Source organism: Pleurodeles waltl, chromosome 6 (assembly GCF_031143425.1).
Source record: "Pleurodeles waltl isolate 20211129_DDA chromosome 6, aPleWal1.hap1.20221129, whole genome shotgun sequence".
Classification (NCBI taxonomy): Eukaryota; Metazoa; Chordata; class Amphibia; order Caudata; family Salamandridae; genus Pleurodeles; species Pleurodeles waltl.
This window is the reverse complement of record NC_090445.1, coordinates 1,570,789,328-1,570,811,400: the sequence shown is the minus strand read 5'-3', so window position 1 is coordinate 1,570,811,400 and position 22,073 is coordinate 1,570,789,328. Positions and strand designations below refer to the sequence as shown.

The 22,073-nt window shown below is 44.0% G+C and overlaps 1 protein-coding gene across 11 annotated transcripts in view; it reads right to left on the bottom strand.

The window, feature by feature from the left end:
• LOC138301142 (zinc finger protein 618-like) overlaps positions 1-22,073 on the bottom strand; it is a 781,690-nt gene that overhangs the window by 571,124 nt on the left and 188,493 nt on the right. The gene's annotated exons all lie outside the window — the stretch shown is intronic.

Genomic DNA, 22,073 nt, shown 5'->3' with positions numbered 1-22,073 from the left:
CCTGCGAAGCCTGCAAACTCATATGCATAGTGCCTCAAGGTTCATCACTCAACCCCACCATTTAAAATAAATACATTATCCCTCTAGTCAATGTAATCGGTGCACATGACATCAACATCCTTTCCTATGCTTACTACACACAGGAAGTAGTGATTTCAGCATCAACACATCGCCATGGGAATCCAACCGGTGGCCGGCCAAACTCGGACCCACCCCCAGTATCTCCAGCACTCATGCCAGGAACCTCAGTATCATCGACATCAAACTAGACATGACCACATAAATCAATGCCATCATTTCATCCAGCTTCCACACCCTGAAGTTGCAGAGAAAACTCTTCAAATGGCTCTCAACCCACACCAGAAAAACCGTCACTCACACCCTAGTCACAACGAAGTTGGGTTACAGGAGAACCCTCTATGGTGGGATCACCAAGCAACTCACCAGATTACAAAGCACCCAGAACTCAGCAGCCAGATTCAATCTCCTTCCACCAACCACCCAGACATTACCACTCGGAAGGACTTTTTCTCGCACACATCCTACCCATACACAGAACCAAATCAGGAGGATAAGCATTCTTCATCTGTCCTAAAGCATGGATCAACCTCCGACTCCATCTCAGAGCCTCCTCCTCTCTTCTTGAATTCTGCAAGAAGCTGAATACTCAGCTTTTCCATTAACTAACTTACCCTAGGTATTGCTAGAGGCACACATCTGCTCATGGCCAGGATACCCTTGCTAGTGATAGTCCATTTTACAAATATACATAACATAACAAAGAAGCCTGGAGCAGCCAAGGGGTGACTGAGATGACCAATAAAAATCTCTTGACTGCTGGACCAGTATCTTAAATCTGACTTTGGGTTCTGTGAGAGTCGGAGCCTGAGATTTTCCTTCCATCATCCAACTTTAATACCTGTATTGTAAAATGAAATGAGGCCTGACATGTTCTGCCTATCTTGTATATTTTTATTTACAGTATTTGCACTGTTCACAGTCCCTATTACAGAAACAGTTAGTTACCTTCTGCAACAATATTTCTGGTGGCTACATAATGCTCCCACAGATTTCTTATCTTGTAAGTACTTCTTCCAGGCTCCAGACTGTCCTGCAGCTCCAGCAGCAGTTACGCCTACAGGCATGACGTCACCCGAATAACTCAAGTGCCACTCAGCAAACTGGTGTTAGTTCTGAATAATCATTCCAGCTTATTAAGGAGTACAGAGAGGAAGAAACAAAGCTACAACAGCAAACAAGCATTTGTAATGCAATAGGTCTCGCATTTGCTTGAGTTAGAGCTATTCGCGTTGCAAATTCCTAACTGGACTTTTCTTAGCACCCAAACTGAAAATAAAAAGTAAAACAGTTGACATAAGCAAACAGATTCAAAGCGCCACTGTGAGCGTGAGTGCGAAGGACAGATACAAAAGGAAAAATGTGTTCACTTGCAGTCAAAGTTATGGCAAAAGTGCAATTATCCATGTAACAGGGTTGATGGCAAAGGCGGTAACAAAACCTCCCCGAGGAGGGACAATGTAAAGCATTTACCAATGATAACAAAGGATTTTTGAAAGGCAATCCCACAAACGAGTGAAAGTGATAGGCGTGCAGTGGGTGTAGTTAAAAGCCCAGATACATATCAACACATCAGAAAAGCAGCTGTGCGCGCTGCTATGCTCAACCCGAAAATACAAATTATAACATTTTTATACTGTGAAATTTTATGAATCAAAGTGCTAACTCAATAGGAAAAAGGCTGGGTAGTGAGGATTCTGCAATAATATGCAGCATTGTACAAGTCAGAAATAAAATGTTATCGCCAGTAGAAATATAATTATCATTCACATATTATTTTTCCTGTAGGAGATGTAGAGTCTGTGTCCAAGTCTTATGGACTGCCTGGAGTGCCCTTCTACTCCTATGCTATGTGTGCCTGCATGTTTTAAATTGTATTACACAAAACCAAATTACTGGGAGAAACCGTGAGCGTAAAAGTAAACTGACTGGTCTGTACAGTTTTATATTTGTTGTTCAGATTTCACGGTTGGCATTAGTGTGATGAATTTAGTCAGCGCTCTTATGTTTGAAGTTATAACTTTCACCTACATCAAACTGGTTTGTGTTTTCTTTTTGTTAAAAAAAAATGTGATGGCGGTGTGCGTGGATCGGTGTTTGGTCTGTAGTGCGCGTGAATGGCGCTTGGCTGCAAGTGTGCGTGGCCAGGAGTTGTCTGGCCATGTGCGTGGACTGGAGCTTGGCTGGCCGTGTGCGTGGACTGACACTTGACTGGTGGGCCTGCATGGACTGATGCTTGCCTGGCGGTGTGTGAGAGAGCTCATGCTTGGCTGGTGGTGTGTGGTGGTTGCTGCTGGTCTCTTCTCACACTGCTAGCCAAATGCCAGTCCACACACTGTCAGCCACGTTTTATTGCTGGGTCTGTCACTTTTAGGAAGATGAAAGTGACGGGCCCTTGAATGGTGCGGTCTGTTGATGTGAGTGTTGTAATGTGCTGGGCCCACGCTGGCAGTGTTAATGGTGGTGTGTGCGTTGTGTGCATCATGCATGAAAGGTGTGTGAATGGCCTGTAAAGCGGTTAGTGCCCTGCTGCAGCTTTACAGCTCACAAGCTGTGTTATTGGTTCAGTTATTTAAACTTTCAATTATTAACAGTGTATTTCATTTTTGTGAAATCTCTTGGAAATATAATTTACATTTTGAACCTTTCACTCACCCTAATGCCAAATCCAACTAGTAGGTATGTGTACTTGGGGACCGATGATTGTGCAGTAATATTCGTCTTTTCGGTCTTTCTCTGCTAGGGTGTACATTGTCTCTAGGGAAAATCTATTTTCTTAAACTAGATACTCAGGGTAGTACATGGTGGAATGCCTCTAGTGGGACCCATCACGTTTTCCTACCCACGGTGCCCTGCAAACCCAAAATTTGACTACAATCACACATTTTTCTTCCATGTCTGTGCCATATTCTTCCAGAAACAAAAGGAAACCACAATATTCCTACCACCTAGCGTTTCCCCACTTGTCCCAATAAAAAGGCTGCCCCACTTGTGTGGCTGGGCCTAGTGCTTATGGCAGGAGCAGATCAAACTAACAAAAATGGAAGTCCTCACAAAGGCACCGTCATTGACCTTGGTTTGATCTGTTCTGTTGCAGGCATTACGCCCAGCCACACAAGTGAGGTACCATTTTTAACAGAAGACTTGGCAGAGTCCTGGGTGGAAGGACGTTTGCAGCTCCCCACAGAACCTGGGCTTTTCTATCACAGAAATGTGAGAGAAAAGTGTTTTTTAGTCAACGTTTAAGGTTTGCAAAGGATTCTGGGTAACACAACCTAGTGAGAGCCACACAAGTAATCCCATCCTGAATTTCTCTAGGTGTCTAGTTTAAAAAAAAAATATAGGTTTGCTGGTTTCCCTAGGTGCCCGCTGAGCTAGGGCCCAAAATCCACAGCTAAGCACACCACAATAAAAGGTCAGTTTTCAGTGGAAAATGTTTGTTTCCACATTGCATTTTAGTAGTTTCCTAGGCACTAAGCTTACCTATACATGTGAGGTACCATTATAATCGGGGGACTTGGGGGAACACACCTGTAGTACTTCTATGCATCTGAGCCTTCCAAATGTAAGGAAGTGGTCATTTAGAGAAATGTCCTTTAATTCACGTTAGTATGGGTACCCATAAATTCAGAGATGTCCAAATAACCGCTGCTTCTGAACTCCCATATGTTGTTTAATTTCGGAAATACATAGGTTTTCTTGTTACCTATTTTTCACTACTTATATTTTTGCGTATGAATTGCTGTATACCTGGTACACAATGAAAAACAATTGCAAGCTGCAGTTCAGTTAATGGCGCTGGGTACCTTCAGTTCTTGGAAAACCCACAAACCCTATATATCCCTGCATGCAGAAGGGTCTAGCAGATGTATTAGTATATTGATTTTGAAAATCAGCCATTGTGAGCAAAAGTTGCAAGTTAAAACTGTCCCAAATGGCCATTTTTCCCCACTCATTTTCAATATTTTTTATTTCAACACTTATTTTCTTTGGGAAGAATCTACACAAATGACCCCTTGCTGAATTCAGGATTTTATCTTGTTTTCAGAAATGTATAGCTTTCTGAAATCCACCATGTGTTTCTCACCCTTTTCTACCACAACCTGTAAACAGGTTGAAAGCACAAAAAAATAGTACAAATGGGCTATCTCACAGAAAAATGCCAAACTGTGGTAAAAAAAACTGGTTTTCTGAATCGAGTCTGCTTGTTCCTGATAGCTGGGAAAATGGTGATTTTAGCACCGCAAACCTTTCGTTGATGACATTTGCAGCAAAAAATTAAGAGACCTTTTTCTGCTGCACTTTATCCTCATTTTTTCCACACAAAAAAAAAAAAAAAACAACAACAAAATGTTGCAAATTTGGGCTAATTTCTCAGGCCCCTCCAGGGAAATCCACAAACCCTGGGAACTTTAGAATCCCCAGGATGTTGGGAAAAAAGGATGCAAATTTGGCATGGATAGCTTATGTAAACATAACGTTATGGAGGCCTAAGTGCGAACTACCCCTAATAGCACCCCCCAAAAATAGGGGGGCTAGCAGCAAAGTGGTTGAGCATAGACTTGCGATATTTATATTTGTGATATTTGTTTTAGATTTTTTGTCAATATTTGTGTATGTTGATATTGTTTTTATCAATATAGCGTCCCACAAAGAAGGCAGAAGGCCATCAAAAAAGGGCAAAACAAAGTCCAAATCCAACACACCCAACGAAGGAACAACAAACAGTGTGGAAGGGAACAAGTAAAGCAAACCTTTCTGAAAATGTGTGACCTAGTAAAGGAAGACTGATCAGCCAGACGCATGAAAACAGACAGGGCTGCAAGATCACCCTTAACTTGCTGGGCCTTGCTGAGCAAAGTACCGTACAAATCATATAAAGTCAGAAAAGTGGGATTAATAAAGCCTTATGCCTTCATTTAATAGCAGGCTTCCTGACTACCAAGATGCCATGAGTAACAGGACCAACAGGTAACCATCCAGTCAATGTTCTGACATTGAACTTGGAAACTTATTACAATGTTCAGAAGTTCTCTCCACAGAATGAGGAGGTTGGAGGGCAGTGAGGAACCTGCACTTATATCCACAAATATCCAAAGGAAAGTAACTTGTTTTCTGATGATTACTTCTAACCACAGAATTCACCCCTTTAAAATCTGCACCACAGCAGTATTTCCCAAAGGTGTAGGGTTTGAGGACTAGGCTTAGATTATGAAGTCTTGCAGGATGGAGTTGGCAAATGGCCTTCCAGTCAGGCTCATTGTCAAGACAGTAGTGTTTTGTGAAGATGTGTGCTGATGCCCACATTGTATTGTGGCGTATATCATGAACTGGCACGATACTTGCCAACTTCTTTATCTTAGGCAGTATGGAGCACATTTAAATCCAGAGGACTATCTACGTGGTCCCTGTCCTCTTTTGCATGTTCTTGTCTTTCTTCGAACCAGTCAACTTCATGAAGATCCTTTACATGATATTCTCTTGTTTCTCTTTCGAGGGATGTGGTGGAGAGACGAATTTCTGCAAGGTGATAACCTGACCGACAAGGAAAACACCACCTTTGGCAAAGTCTGCAGCACACATTTGTCCAGGAAGTAAATGGTGTAGTGAGGTTGCACAGGGAGTACAGTTCAATCACTCAGCATGCAGAAGTGAAGGCAATAAGAAAGACTGTCTAGCCTGTGAATAGCTGTAGTGAGTAACTGTGCATATGTTCAAATTATGTGCACAAGAAGAGTGGCAGGACTAGGGTTAGGTCCCAGAGCGGCAGGACAAAAGGTTTTGTAGAGAACATGAGTTAGGACCTCAAGAAAATGAAATATGTGATTTAAAGAGGCTTGATCAGGCAAACACAAATAGGTCAAATGAGCCAACAGGTAACCAGTTACCATGCACAAGGCACAAGGCACGGTCATGCTGAGACAGTGACAAAACTAATACTATTTCTGGGAATTTGAGTGTAGAGGGGTGAGATGAGACACCCCACACCAGGCTACAATTTCACCCACCACAGATGAATGTTCTTGGATGGGCACTGGCTACAAAAAGGAATCTACCACTTCAGGCAAGTTAAAGGAATTCAACTGTCACAGTTCAATATCCACGCATGGACGAGGAGGATGCAGAGATATTGGTGTTAGATTTTTCCATGTTGATAAGACACAACATCCTCCTGAAGGAGTAGCCAGATCGGATGAGAAGTGTTTGGTTAAGGAGCACTGGGTACCATACTTTCCTGGCTAAGTCTGGGGTTGTGAAGATGATTTGGGCCCAGTCTATTCTGACTTTCCTAAGAATTTTAAGCAAGAGAGGCAGTGTCTGGAACATATGCACGAGACCCATGTCCCAATGCATACAGAATGCAATACACCACCAGTGTGGAGAAAGTGTGACTGTGCATTCTCAGTGGTGGCAAACAGAACTAGCCAGGGCACAATTCACTGACCAAATATTCCCTGTGCTACCTTGGAAAGAAGACGCCACTCGTGGTCCTGCAAGGTGACATCTGCTCAGCTCACCGGCACTGGTGTTTTTGAGGAACCTCGCTAGGTGTTTGGCTATCACAAAGATTTTCTGCTGGTCTAGCCACCTCCAGAGAAAAAGAACCTCCTGGAGCAGAATCCAGCTTCCCCCCACCCCCAAACTTATTAGAACATAACATGGTGGGCATGTTATTTGTTAGAACCTGCATCAAAACAGCTTGCTGGTCAAAAGGAAAGGCTTTCAGTGCTCCAAAATTTTGATGTTGAGCTGGCTCCCTGCTGGAGACCAGAAACCTCTGATCTCCATCTCCCCCACATGAGTCGCCACCCCGCTCCCCAGCAGTGACACATCTAGCATAACCATTGGAGTTTAAGTGTAGAAGGGAGAGTGGTCTGCCACAGGTCAGGATGGTGTTCATCTGCCACCACATGAGATCTTGAGATTGTGAGATTTGGACAGTGTAGGAGAGGCACCCCTGGTGCTGGACCTATTAAAACCTTAGGCTCCATTGTTTGGTCTGTGTGTGCCATCTGGCATACAAAATGAAGAAGAAGCTTCAGGACAGAAGACTAAGAAGCCTCAGAATTATCATCACTAAGACTGAGCCAGAACCATCAGAAATGTCCCAAACTCATTATGGCGGAGTAAAGATCTTGAAAGGTACAGAGTGCAGGACTGCCCTTACGAAGGCTATCATCTGCACAGGGTTCAGGTGGGACTTTAGTTTGTTCACAAGAAAGCACAAGGAGATCACAAGCACAGTCATCTGGAAGTGGTCTGTGAAATACTGCATTAGGACTCTTTGAACAGCCAGGTGCCAAGGTACAGGAGTACATGTATCCCTGACCTTTAAAGATGGGCAGCTACTACCACCACCACTTTCATGAACCTCTAAGGGGCCGATGTGAAGTCACAGGGTAGCATGGCAAACTGGAAATGTTAAGACCCCACTGTAAAATGCAGATATCAAGTGGGGCTGGAGGACAAGTATCTGAAAATATGCGTGCAGCAAGTCCACAGAAACTATCAAGTCTCCAAGAGTGAGCATTTTATTTAGTCTTCCAGGATGGCAAATCAATGGCCAGAGTTATAGTATAGACCTGAGGCCCTCGTCCTTCTCAGAGACGAGGAAGAAGCATGAAAACCATCCCCCACCAGTCTCTGCCTTCAGCACACACTCGAGGGCACCTCTGGCTATCATGGGATTGGCTTTGTGCATCAATATAACATGGTCCACCAGAAATCGCTCTGTGTGGGAGAATAAAAGGTAAGGACAAAAGAAAAGGCAGGAAATCATTGGCTGCATGTAGGGGCTTTTTTTTTTTTTACCTCTGTCCACTTATCACAAGTCAAAACTCCTTTGTTAACACCTGCCTAGAAATGGAGAAGCCTTTCTTGATATGCCCAATGTACATCCAAGTGATAAGTGGAGAGAGTGATGGAAAGCCTTAAATGCAGTGCACAGATATTACTGATTAAAAGGCACTGAGGCCTTAATGAGTAAGCCTATCCAGTGGACATGTTAAAAACAAGGATACAAAAGGATATCTACCAAATATAATAAATAAGGGTTAAATAAAGGGATGTTTGGGGGGTTTTCCGGACTGTACAGACTAGGTAAACTGATGTCCTTAAAATGAAGGTGTTCTCAGCAAGAGTGAAGGAATATATAAAGCCCATTGATAGTTTTATATTGTAACCATATTTGAATTTTATATAGAAGACTCCAATTTGTTTGTTCCGAAAAAGGTGGCTTTAATAATTCTGACCCACCAAAGCATGTCGATGAATACATAGGACTCATGTCTTGTTTCGCGTTAAGGCCTTTTTTAAATAAGAATTAATATTTATCACACTGCTATATAATGAGAGTTATAACAAAAAGTCATAACAGATGTACGGGTCCCGTAGATGTACGAGTCCCGCAGGTAATCTTCTGTTGCAATTGATTTTCATGTTGTTCATGTTTTTACTTTTTAACATTTATGCAACTGTATATAAGTAACATGTACTATACATGTTCCAACCTGTGAAATATCCTGCATCCTGCCTTAGGGCTTGATAGGCCTGCCATAGGAGTGACTTACACATATTATAGAGCAGAGGTCTTCAAACTGGGGGGCGGGGCCCCCCTGGGGGGCCTCAAGTGATCCTAGGGGGGGGGCAGCAGACTCTGACCAAAAGTAACACTACACAGATAACAGGTCTTTGTTTTAAGCAGAAGCATGTTATTGCATTTTTTAAAAGGTAACAGTACTTAACTGCAATGTTTAAATAGGTCTAGGCATATTCAAACATTGCCATCTTTTTAAAATAATCATGAAAAATCCTGAGGGGGGCCCAATGATTTTTATTTTTGCAACTGGGGGGGCGCGGCATTAGAAAGTTTGGATACCACTGTTATAGAGGGATGTTTGGCTTTGCCATTGGTTTAAACGGCAAAGTTGAGCTAGCAGTTTAAAACTGCCCTTTCAGTCTGCAATGGTGGACTGGGTAACCATTCTTCCTGTGTCACACCCACGGTGTCAAAGCCAGTGCTGCAAGCCCTGGGGTGAGACTAACTTACATAACTGCAAGGATACCCAGGGTAAGTTACCCTATGACAACTGGGTATAGCCAATATAACATGCACGTTTTGGGTGAAGGCACTGCACAGAGGTCTGATTAAAAGGCCTCACTGCATTCTCGGAGACGAAAAACCAGCAGCAGCAGTCCAAAAACCTAGAGGTGACCATACAAAAAAAAAGCCATTTGCTTCCAGTAGCTGTCTACAGATCCGCGCTGACTGGCGTGTAAATAAAAGTACTGTCAGCACACTGGAATGTCGCCTTTACAGGCTCTGTGCATGCCACTTCTGGTGCAAATTATTCTGATGTGGAGCAAACAACACCATCTACCAGCGAGTAGGGGTACTGCTCAAGAATTTACAGATCCAATCTGATGCCTGAGGCTAATCTTAAATTAAGGAATCTGCAAATGGACGACTATCAGATATCATGCCACATCTGTCAGCCCCGGATGGTCAAGGCATTTGCAACCTTTTATTGAGGTTGCTGCAAAGAACTAATCCTGCACTTCAGGATGTCTGTCCTTTGTCATCCCTGAAGTGTGATGCTGAAGCCAGCATTAAAGGATTTGATATTTTTTATCATTTTGTGCTGCTTTTACAATGAATGAATCTTGATTAGGACGGCACATCAAACAGGCTGAGGCCAAATCCACAGCCCTGTGCTACTTTTTAAAGAGGGCAACAAAAAAATAGGTGATGGATGGAATCCTTGAATTAATCACAACTACTGGCAATTGCCTGTGCCGCATTCCAACCTACTGTTTTTCGCCCACCATTCCACCTCAGTTTAGACCCAGTCATATGCAAATCAATCTTGACCTTGTTCCCAAGTGAATAGTCCAGTATGAGCTTCCAGGCCAGGTCCTCCCTGAAGCGTAACAAAGGCAATCCAGGACCAGTTTTGGTCCAGTTGAGGCTCATCAGCCAGGTATAGCTTGGTTCCAGTGGCATAGTGAGCTCGGGACCCAGGTCTGGGCATACCAATCACACTTAGGCCAACAAAAACAGAGTGATGGATGGAATGCTTGAATTAATCTCAGCCACTGGGAATCACTCGAACCACATCCCAATCCATTGTTTTTCGCCCACCATGTTACCTCAGCTTGGACCAAGCCATATGCAAACTGTTTAAAGGGCCTTTTAGTAGTCAGACGGGGGGTCCCCACTGTGTTTTTTAATGAAACTCCTGTTTGGTTGTCTTAGGCTAAAATGTAATATGCTTGTTCAATCTCTTACCTGTAGGTAAATTCCCTACCATGAGAAACTAAAGACTTTAAGCTGGTATATGGTCACTGCTCCTAAATTGATCTGGTTGATGTCACTAACCTTAAAAAGCCTATGGCTGCTCCCTCGAATTTGACCATGCAACCGTGGTCTAACGTAATAAGAAACGTATGAGAGAGGGGGTAGGCTAACAAGGAATTGTTGGTTTTGAGGGAACATACAGACTAGAAGCCCTTTCACCCCCAGCGGCTAATTACTGGCTTCAGACCGATGAGAAAGTTCTCCCGATATGTAGAAATATGGTACGAGGTGTGGTTGGACTTATGATCAACCTTATAAACAACTGGCTAACCTAAAACATTGCTGTTCAGAATGCCTGGTGTTGATCTCCCTATGCAGACTGCAGTCCCTGAAGTGGGAACCTCTACCACTACTTTACAGTTTGTGTCTTGGAAAGCTGCTAACCTGAAGGGTATAATGCTTAACAAACAATAGATAACGTTTATATCAATCTTTGAAGTTATCGGTCTACAAGAATGTTTGTTATTGGAACCAAGTCACCAGAATAGTATAAGACCTTTTTTATTCCGCCTCTGCTGTGGTACGAGGGCATCATTCTTGAGGGCTCGTAATTTGCTTGCATGTTAGATCCTTAACTGTCCCAGTAAGCTCAATATGCCACAAGCTAGAAAAAGCCCCCAGTAATGGAAGGAGATTGTGATGAGCCATGTCTGACCCATGTTAAGAATTTTCAAGCCATTGTTAACGGTTCTAATTAAGCTGCAACTGACTCCACTGTACTGGAGGCGTTTCAGAAAAAGAAAATGACTGTCAAATTATTGATGGCTAATGAAAGCAAGCCCATACAGAAGGCAGCTACCTGGCTTAGTACTTATTGCTGAGCCTGCAGGGAGCTCTGGGATGCGATTTAAACATCCCAAGACTGATGGGTTTATAGTTTGAAAATAGAGCAATTTACAAAGTTGCCTACTGGCGCAACATCATACCAGGAGGATGGTGATAGGAGAACTATCTCATACATGAAGGGCTAGTGACAGTAGATGATTTTAGAGATTAATGCCTGGAGAGAGGGGGCAACATGCAATGCCATTGTTGTTCTAGAGGCCAACTGAAACACTAATTTTAACAAGCGTTATGGATGCTTGGGGTTGGAAAGCAGTTAGGGTTTTGTACTACAGAAGGGCTGCTTTGATGGTCAGATCAACATATGGGAGGGTCTGAAGTCAAGAGATGCTAGCCCGCCAATAAGAAAGAGTTTAGGCCTTTGCTGTGTACTTGTAGAGCTATATTAACACAACCCCTTTGTGGGTCTTGTGCTGACCAATGTATTTAATGTGATGTGTAACTCTGGCCAAGTTCCCAACTCTTGGGCCCATTGTATTATACCTATATTCAACAACATAAATAGTAGCAAATATTCCTATAAACAGTTGAAATTACAAAGATAAATATAAATCATAAAAGACACACATTAAAGTATCAATTCATCTAAGAGTAGAAATTCCCATTGATTACCGTTTCCCCATTACTGCTCTAACTTTCGTTGACACAAAATATACTACCGCCAGACTAGTCAAGTTAAAGGCAAAAGTCCAGATTACTTGTATGCAGTTGTCTTGACATTAAAATTCATTTTAATTTTTTTCCTGGGATAACCACTGTAATAGCAAAAAACAGGTTTGCCAAGTGGTTGCATCACAAAGGTACAATGTGCAGGTTTCCTCCATTATTCGACCCTTAGGAAATTGAAACTTGTTTGAAAAAAGTCAAACCTAAAACTTGTTTGAAGGGCCCTTTCTCGAGGACTAGAAACCCATCCTCTCAGTAATGCCCATCCTCTCAGTAATGCCCTAGTCAGAACATATTTTGATTAAATCATGAGCCTTCACAGAATGTTCAGTCAATTCAAAAGACACCTACTGTACAATAGCTGAAAAGTGCACATTCTCCTTGAATGGGGCTGGAATTAGCATGGCTGTACATTTCCCAGCAGCTGATCCTTTCCAAACAATCCTTCAGGTAGCTCAACTAGGGTATAGCACTAAGGCTTTACAAACCAAACCTCAAGCACAACAGATTTAGGGCCTCATTCCGACCCTGGCGGTAAAAACCACCAGGGCCGCGGACCACGGAAACCACCGCCAACAGGCTGGCGGTGCTTCCTGGGCCATTCTTACCGCCGCGGTCAGAAAACCGGGTCCGGCGGTTTCCCGCCGGATTAACCCCGGTTGGCCCAATCCTCCATGGCGGCGCTGCAAGCAGCGCCACCATGGGGATTCCGACCCCCTTCCCGCCAGCCTGTTTCTGGCGGTTTTCACCGCCAGGAACAGGATGGCGGGAACGGGTGTCCTGGGGCCCCTGGGGGCCCCTGCACTGCCCATGCCACTGGCATGGGCAGTGCAGGTGCCCCCTAACAGGGCCCCATTAAGCTTTTCACTGTCTGCATAGCAGACAGTGAAAAGCGCGACGGGTGCTACTGCACCCGTCGCACACCTGCAACACCACCGGCTCCATTCGGAGCTGGCTTCAGTGTTGCAGGCCCTTTCCCGCTGGGCCGGTGGGCGCTCCCTTGGCAGGCGCCCGCCGGCCCAGCGGGAAAGTCTGAATGGCCCCAGCGGTCTTCTGACCGCGGAGCGGCCAATTGGCGGTTCCCGTTTGGCGGGCGGCAACCGCCGCCCGCCAAACTTAGAATGACCCCCTTAGTCAGTTCAACAAACCGATTTGACCCAACAGAAACCTAAAACTGAAGACAAGAATATATATTTTTCCCTCCAGACAGGCTACTGTAAGTTCCTAAAGTATTGCATAGGTAGGTGCGAATTTTAGTACGCCTAACAGCCTATTTTCTTTGATTCGTGACAAATGTCTGCCAGAATTTCAACATAAACGTGTCCCATTGGTCATGTACATTTCCCATATAGATGACATTTGCATTCCACCCTCTTGAGGGACTCAAAATCCCTCCCTTGGGGTTTTTCCCCAATAGCCAATCTTTTCAATGTAGGGGGAGCACATTGTAAACTGGTATAAAAAATATGTTCAAAAAGGGAAGAAAATAAGTTACTTACCTGTAACTGCAGTTCTCCTGTATTGGTATTTTACACAGATTAACATGCTTGAATCATTCACCGTCGTCGAGATGGGAGCCCCCGGTAACTTAATAAAGCAGTATATATATCACTATCATAGGCTATAATGGCAATGAAAAGGTCAGTTTAATAGCCTATCCATGTCCTTTTTAAAAAAAAGGCCAAACTTGAACTATAACCAATCAGGCAACAGCACCCTCTAGAACACTCCCAACAGAGGCTGAGTCTCTCAGATTTTCAAGCACAAGTGGGAATAGATAATCCCGGGCTGTAAGGGGAGCCTCTCTGGGGAGGAGGGTGGGTCGCATGTGAATTGCTAGTCTGAATGGCAGAACTGGATTGCATCTGAAATTCATTCGGCAATGGTTGCCATTGTGACTGGAGCAGCCTTACGAATGTGACTATCCAGTCCAACAGTTGGTCAGTTCACATGAGCTGTTTAGTGCGATGTAAGTAGAAATTTTAGATATCACTTGATACCTAGAGAATGAATAGCCCTCTCAGCTGGTGATGTTGAATTCAGGTGAAAAGTCTGAAGTATTATAGGCTCATTGAGAAAAAATCTGAAGGAACCATGGGAATTAATCTGTGGATTGGTTTAGAGAAGAACCAAACTGGCTGTGAGATGCAAGAAGGCTCTTGTGTTGAGAAAGCCTGCATCTACTCTACCCTGCTTTTCAAGGTGAGCACCAGTAACAAGATGACATTCTATGGGATAAATAGGAGGTGTGCTCTGAGAATGGGTTTGAATTAACTCTTCATAAGTTGAAATAGAAGTATGTTCAGGTGCAATTCCGAGGAAGCAGCCCTTTCTGTAGGGAAACACTGAATAAATATTTTATGAATTGTTTGATGATTCTGCTAGAGTAGAAAGTAAAAATGTGATCAACAGCTATATCTTGATAATGCTGTAAGCTGCTCCTTAAGGTACGCATGTATCAACTGTGATTGAGCTAGTGATAGGAGATAGGATAGTTATTTGCCTGATTATGCTAGTAGAGGATGTAGGTTTTATTTTCTGGTGCCACAGGCAGACACTTTCCCATTAACGTTTACGTGTCCTTATCATGGCCTCCTCCTTGACTTGGAGAGAATACACCTGCAGTCCTGAGGAATATTGAGATCTTTGGATTGATGGAATTTAGGAGCTATGCGTCTAAGATGAGAGAAGTCAGGTCAGGATGAAGGGCCTGGCCTTAGTTTATCATCAAAGGTTTACAGAATGTTGGTAGCTGAATGTAGTTGTATTCTGATAGCAGGAGAAGCTCAGTGAACCAATGCTGAACTAGCCACCTGGGGGCTATCAGGACAAGAGAACACTGCTTTGCTTTCCTCTTGGTGAGAATCATTGGTATTAAAGGTATTGGGAAAAAAGGTACATATAGATCCTGGAGCATCTGTCGAAAGGCATTCCACCATGATCCTGGATGCCAACTTGCATAGAACTGGCATTTGCTGGTTTCATTTGTTGCAAAGGGATGTAGAGCCAGTTTCCCCAGAACAAGAAGATCATGCTTAGAGCCGAATGATCAAATTCTCCTTCTTGGAGGCTGTTTCAGGTTTTGTCTAGCAGGTCTATGAGATTTCTAGTCCGGGGACTTTGTTCAGTCCGAATAGTTATACTGTGTGTCATTAGCTGAAACCAAATCTCCTGGTCTTCCTTGGACAGTGCTAAGGATCTTGTGCTGCTTCGTTTATTCATGTTTTGCATGCTGGTAGTACCGTCCTTGCGAACTAACACAGAAGACTCTGCTACACTGGCAGGAAAATTTGGAGACTGAACAGCTGGCTGTAAGATCTAGGTAAGTGATGTGTATACTCTTCTGTAGCAGAGACCACTTTCCTCAAATTAGAGGTTCTGTAGATGACTGCCCCAGCTTTCCAGGGAAGTATTTGTAGTCTGTGACTACCAGACTAGAGCTTCCATCACCTATGTGAAAATTCATCACGCCCTGAAAATATTTGTTTGATTGAATCTATTGTTTTTGTAGCTGCTCCTGCAAGGTATTGCATTTTCAGTCGTACAAGAGGGATACTATTGATCGCTGAGGACCTGACGCCCAAAAGCTAATTGAACAGAAAGCATATTCTTTGATGGAGGAGTTGATTATCTCTGATAATTCACAAGGAGACAGCCTGTGAAACAACTTTAGGCAAACCTCTGTGGTCTTGGATGCTTGAAATGCCATTGGTGCTTTTATCAACGAGTTGTCGAAGTTGGAGAAACCGTTCCTAAAAAAGATGATCTGAAGCCAAACGGAAGAACTCTGATGAGTGGGAATACAAAAACAAAAACATATATATCCTGTGCTGAAGGAGACCATTTAAAAGGATGTTTCAGAAAATACTTGTTAATTTCTGGAGGTGTATGATGGATGGACACTCCAGTTTTCTGGTTTATGAGGCAAAACCAATAATAGAAAGTGCTTTCTTGCTGAGAATGTGGGTTTCTCTCTCTGGATCCTTTGGTCAGAGTAGCTAGCACTTCCTTCCGAAGGTAGATGGCAGAATCTGGGTGCACTGCAACATATATCTATATGTGACGCGATCCAGGACTTATTTGTCCGATGTTATTTTCTGCCACAGATAACATTTTTGGAATGGTTTTCCCACTGGATGGGGTAATCAGCACCAGAACGTTTTCACTATAGGTAGCCTAAGTGCTACTGAGAGGGTTGCTAAGTCAGATACTTATCAATGGATAATTGTCTTTTTTGGGTCAATCTAAAGATTGTTTCGTTCGAAATTGTAATGCCCCAAAAGATCATGCAGTGTCAAGAGTCACCGTTGACTGCTTGCAAGTAGTCGTCAACATGCATAGCATACAGAGCATCTGTATGGTACTATAAAATAATAGATATATTTGTACCTCAAATTTTCAAATGTTGTGGCCTTAATCCGTAATATCCAAGGACCACTGACCCTGCCAGTTGTGGGAATACTATTGAAGCTTTATCAATAGCACAGTCTGTGCTGACACATCTCACCCCACTACAGTAGCATTTTTGTTTTCCATCTTGCGGCAAACATTTGATTTATGTGGCCATGTCTGACCACATCTGGTGGCTATACCTGCCCCATATTACCAGTGAATTGGTAGCCCGTACAGTAGTCTGGACATAGATGAGAATCTGGTAGGCGGAATTATGAATGATAAGGTTTTCCATGATTGTAATTCCTCCTGGATATATGAGCAGTTGGAATAGGTTTTAAAACATTCCTATTTAAATTCATGAAGAAAATACAAACTAATTTCTTGTTTGCTATAGGGAACAAGAAGTGTTTGGTCACTCGCTCTGAAGGGTATGGAAAACCCCAAAATAAATCTTGTGGGGAAATGCACCAGTTACGGCTGTAATATGCTTTAGTATGAGATACAAGGACCTAACCCATGGTCTGCAGTTGGAGGTGGAGTGGCTTAATTGCTCCATATATTGCACCTCAATATATTGACTGTTGAAGACAGGCTCATATTGGTACCTCAATGCTTGACACTAAATTATTCTGGATTATGTGTGTTTTGCTCTTGTTGACAATTACGTGTTTTCGCCTTAATGTGTATTGTGATCAAGTTCGGCGAGGCAGATGTAAACGACTAGGCTCATGTAGACAATGTTTGTTGTTGACGAGGCCTTTGTAGAGGATGCAGTCATAGACGAGGCCGTCAACAAAGCATACAGAGACAAGGCCATAGAAGATGTGGTTCCGTAGACTAGGTCATTGTAGGCAAGGCCGTAGTAGTAGACAACCATCAGAAGTGGCTGTTGCAGATGAACATCGTAGATGAGACAGTCACAGATGACTATAATGGAAGAGGCTGTTGTATATGACCATCGTAGACGATCATCGTAGATGAGGCTGTCGTAGACGACCATCATAGATGATATTGCCATCATATATGAGGCAGTCATAGACGGCCATCATATATGAGGCAGTCATAGACGGCCATCATATATGAGGCAGTCATAGACGGCCATCATATATGAGGCAGTCATAGACGGCCATCATATATGAGGCAGTCATAGACGGCCATCATATATGAGGCAGTCATAGACGGCCATCATATATGAGGCAGTCATATAGAACCACCACAGATGAGGATGTCATAGCAACCATCATAGATATGGCTGTCGTGGATGACAGTCGTAGACTAGCATCGCAGATGAGGCCGTCGTAGGCGACCACCGCAGATGAGGCCGTCGTAGGCGACCACCGCAGATGAGGCCGTCGTAGGCGACCACCGCAGATGAGGCCGTCGTAGGCGACCACCGCAGATGAGGCCGTCGTAGGCGACCACCGCAGATGAGGCCGTCGTAGGCGACCACCGCAGAGGAGGTCGTCGTAGGCGACCACCGCAGATGAGGCCGTCGTAGGCGACCACCATAGATGAGGCAGTCGTAGGCAACCACCATAGATGAGGCAGTCGTAGGCAACAACCATAGATGAGGCAGTCGTAGGCAACAACCATAGATGAGGCAGTCGTAGGCAACAACCATAGATGAGGCAGTCGTAGGCAACAACCATAGATGAGGCCGTCGTAGGCAACAACCATAGATGAGGCCGTCATAGGCAACAACCATAGATGAGGCCGTCGTAGGCGACCACCACCGTAGGTGAGGCCGTCGTAGGCGACCACCACCGTAGGTGAGGCCGTCGTAGGCGACCACCACCGTAGGTGAGGCCGTCGTAGGCGACCACCACCGTAGGTGAGGCCGTCGTAGGCGACCACCACCGTAGGTGAGGCCGTCGTAGGCGACCACCACCGTAGGTGAGGCCGTCGTAGGCGACCACCACCGTAGGTGAGGCCGTCGTAGGCGACCACCACCGTAGGTGAGGCCGTCGTAGGCGACCACCACCGTAGGTGAGGCCGTCGTAGGCGACCATCAAAGATGAGGCCGTCGTAGGCGACCATCAAAGATGAGGCCGTCGTAGGCGACCATCAAAGATGAGGCCGTCGTAGGCGACCATCAAAGATGAGGCCGTCGTAGGCGACCATCAAAGATGAGGCCGTCGTAGGCGACCATCAAAGATGAGGCCGTCGTAGGCGACCATCAAAGATGAGGCCGTCGTAGGCGACCATCAAAGATGAGGCCGTCGTAGGCGACCATCAAAGATGAGGCCGTCGTAGGCGACCATCAAAGATGAGGCCGTCGTAGGCGACCATCAAAGATGAGGCCGTAGTAGGCAACCATCAAAGATGAGGCCGTAGTAGGCGACCATCAAAGATGAGGCCGTCGTAGGCGACCATCAAAGATGAGGCCGTCGTAGGCGACCATCAAAGATGAGGCCGTAGTAGGCAACCATCAAAGATGAGGCCGTAGTAGGCGACCATCAAAGATGAGGCTGTAGTAGGCGACCATCAAAGATGAGGCTGTAGTAGGCGATCATCTATAGGCGACCATCAAAGATGAGGCTGTAGTAGGCGACCATCGTAGATGACTGTCAGACAATCATCATAGATGAGGCCACCATAGATGAGGCCCTTCGTAGATGAGGCCATCATAGACCACTGTAGATGACTGTCGTAGACGATCACTGTAGATGAATGTTTTAGACGACCACTGTAGACGACCGTCGTAGACAACCGTCATAGATGAGTCTGTTGATGACCATCGTAGATGAGGCCACCATAGATGAGGCCCTTCATAAATGAGGCCCTTCATAAATGAGGCCATCATAGACCACTGTAGATGACTGTCGTAGACGATCACTGTAGATGACAGTCATAGATGAGGCACTCATAAACGGCCATCATAGACGAGGCCCTTCGTAGATGAGGTAATAATACTCAACACTGTCATCAACCACCTCACAGTAATTCCTGTGAATGGTGATTTTACAGGTGGTTTTCAGACGCCCCATTGTAAGGTTATGAGGTTCCCTCTGACCTCTCCCATGAAGTGAAGGAATCCTCACTGTCGTCATTGTTAGTGAGAGATTTAAGATTTTGTAATCCCAACCAGGAATAGCCGCATCTGTCAGAACGTCAGAGTTTTTGAGGAAAAGGTTAGACATATTTATGTAGCTTTTTACCTTGGTTACTGCTACTCTGACATATTAGTGCCAGGATTAGAGAAATGAAACATGAAATATAATCTCGGATCATCCATAAAGAAGTAAAAACTGAAGAACTGAGCAGAGCTCAGGGAGAATTCCTTCACACGATGTGCAGTAGAAAATCTGAGGGACTCAGCCTCTGTTGGGAGTGTTCTAGAGGGTGCTGTCGCCTGATTGGTTATAGTTCAAGTTTGGTCCTTTCTGTTTTTAAAAAAGGACACGGATAGGCTATTAATTGCCATTATAGCCTATGATAGTGATATATATCTGCTTTATTAAGTTACCGGGGACTCCCATCTCGACAACGGGGAATGATTCAAGAATGTTAATCTATGAAAGATCCAATACTGGAGAAAAGATAGTACTCATTGAGCGGTTTACTACTCACCATGATGCATCTGGTTTTCAGATTCTTGGGGCCCACAGACATTTTCTATTCTGCCACATTTGTCCTTAGGCCAAAGTGATTGTTATCAGGTAGTTTTTTTTTTAGAAGCACAGTTTCCTTCCAAGTTAGCAGCAGAAGACACAAATTGTGTGCATCTTTCAAGAAATAGAGCACTTGCAGGAAGCAGTTGGGTTCATCATGTCTTGCTTTAGCAAAGGAGTGCTTTCTGTGATATCTATGTACCTATGATTCGGTTTAATGGTAGTTTTTTGACATCTCTTGGTTCAATTCTCTTATTCCTTTAGTTAACAGATCCAAGTTACAATAGTGACTCTGTAATAGTCTTGGACCATTGCTTGCAGATTGAATATCAACTCTTATTGCATGTGGACTGCTTGGTCCTGTTTATCATGTGGTGAGCAGATCTGGTAAAGCTGTTGTGCATTTTGATAGATTCGGAAATCGTTCTGGTAGTACTGGTCATCATCCTGTTCGTCATCTTGGTAATTAACCTGTAATTCAGAAAGGCTGTGAGCTACTCGGAAAGGCCCTTTGTCATCTGATTCTTCATCTAGTAGATGATGTGGTGGAAACGGGGTGATCTTACTGGGTAAGGTGTGTTCTGGAAGTAAGAGTTCCTCTGGGGATAGCCCAGACAGTGACATGCTTGTCGTAGATATTCAGGGCCTCATTGGCATGTTGGTAGAAACATTGATGTTAACACTGTCGACAATGTGGCTGTTGTCAGTACTCTCATTGATGGTGGTGTCATCGACGGTACTCTTGTTGACTATTGCTTCATCATCGGTGTCGTCGTTGACGCTATTCTCGTCGACGGTGGTGTTTTCTTGGAAGCCACTGAAGGTGCTGCCCATGACAGCAGTGGTGTCAGCATTATGTTGCTTGTCGACGAGCCAGTTGACAACAGTGGTTTTGGCTCAGATGTCTTTCTATGGGGCTCCGAAGGCTCACCTCCCTGGCGGGATTTTGTGGTGTGTGAAGAGTCACCACTCTTCCTCAGAGACTGCATGTTCTTTTGATTAAGTCTCTGTAACCACAAGAAGAGTCTTCCTTCCCTGTCCTTCAGGGTTTTCTGTGAAAGTTTTCTACAGATTTTGCAATCTACAACTTTATGTTCTGGATAGAGACCGTGAATACACTCTCTATGAAGGTCCTCTAAGTTAGTCTCTTTTTGCCACAGGTGTTACATGGCTTAAACAAGCCTCTTCTTGGAGATTCTGACATGGTCAGAGTATCCTAGGGTTACTTAAGAAAGCTGAAATTACATTCAAAGATGACCTGTGAAGAATTCTGCTGGAAATAGCTGCTTTGAAGAGAAAACTGAGCAGAGCTCAGGGAGACACCCATCACCTGATGTGTGGTAGAAAATCAGAGGAATTGGAGCCTTTATGGTGAGGGTTCTAGAGGGTGCAGGTGCTGTCGGCGGATTGGTAAATGGATAACTTTGGTCCCTTTTTAAAAAGGACATAGACAGGCTATTAAGTGAAAGTTTGCATCTCCTTTGCAGCCTATTGTTTTATTGCATACTGCTTGTTATGATAATGTGGGACTCCCACTTCGACAATGGGGAATGATTCAAGAATGTGAATCTATGAAAAATCCAATAATGTGAAAGTGTGATTTCCCTTTGGGTGTTCTTACTAGGAGAAAGTGGACCAGGTGGACCTGTGAATGGGTCATGATTGGGCACGGGGGGGGGGTTGACTTCCCAATTCCATTCATCATTGGTGGACTCCTTAGGAAGACTGCACTAAAACTGTAGTTTGACCTTTTTGAGTTAGTTATGAGGCAACACTTTTCTCTCTGTTAGATGTATATTTTGATTAAAAAACATACTATTTCTAATGATAAGCTTAATATTAATTCAAGTTGCAAAAATAGAACTCTCATGAGTATCAGGACAGGCCATTTGCCATTACTGTAAGTTATAGGGCCATGACAAGGGCTAAAATTAAGTGAAAGGAAATATAGGCTGTGCCCAAAAACAGCGGGAACACTTGAACATATTAAGTTTGACTGCAATCAACCACTGAGAGGGATATCATACTGAAATACTCCTTTTGTTATTACCTGCACAGGTATACATACATTGCAGGCACTTTTGGCAAAGAAGAATTGACCAGATGCAAATGTACTGAAAATG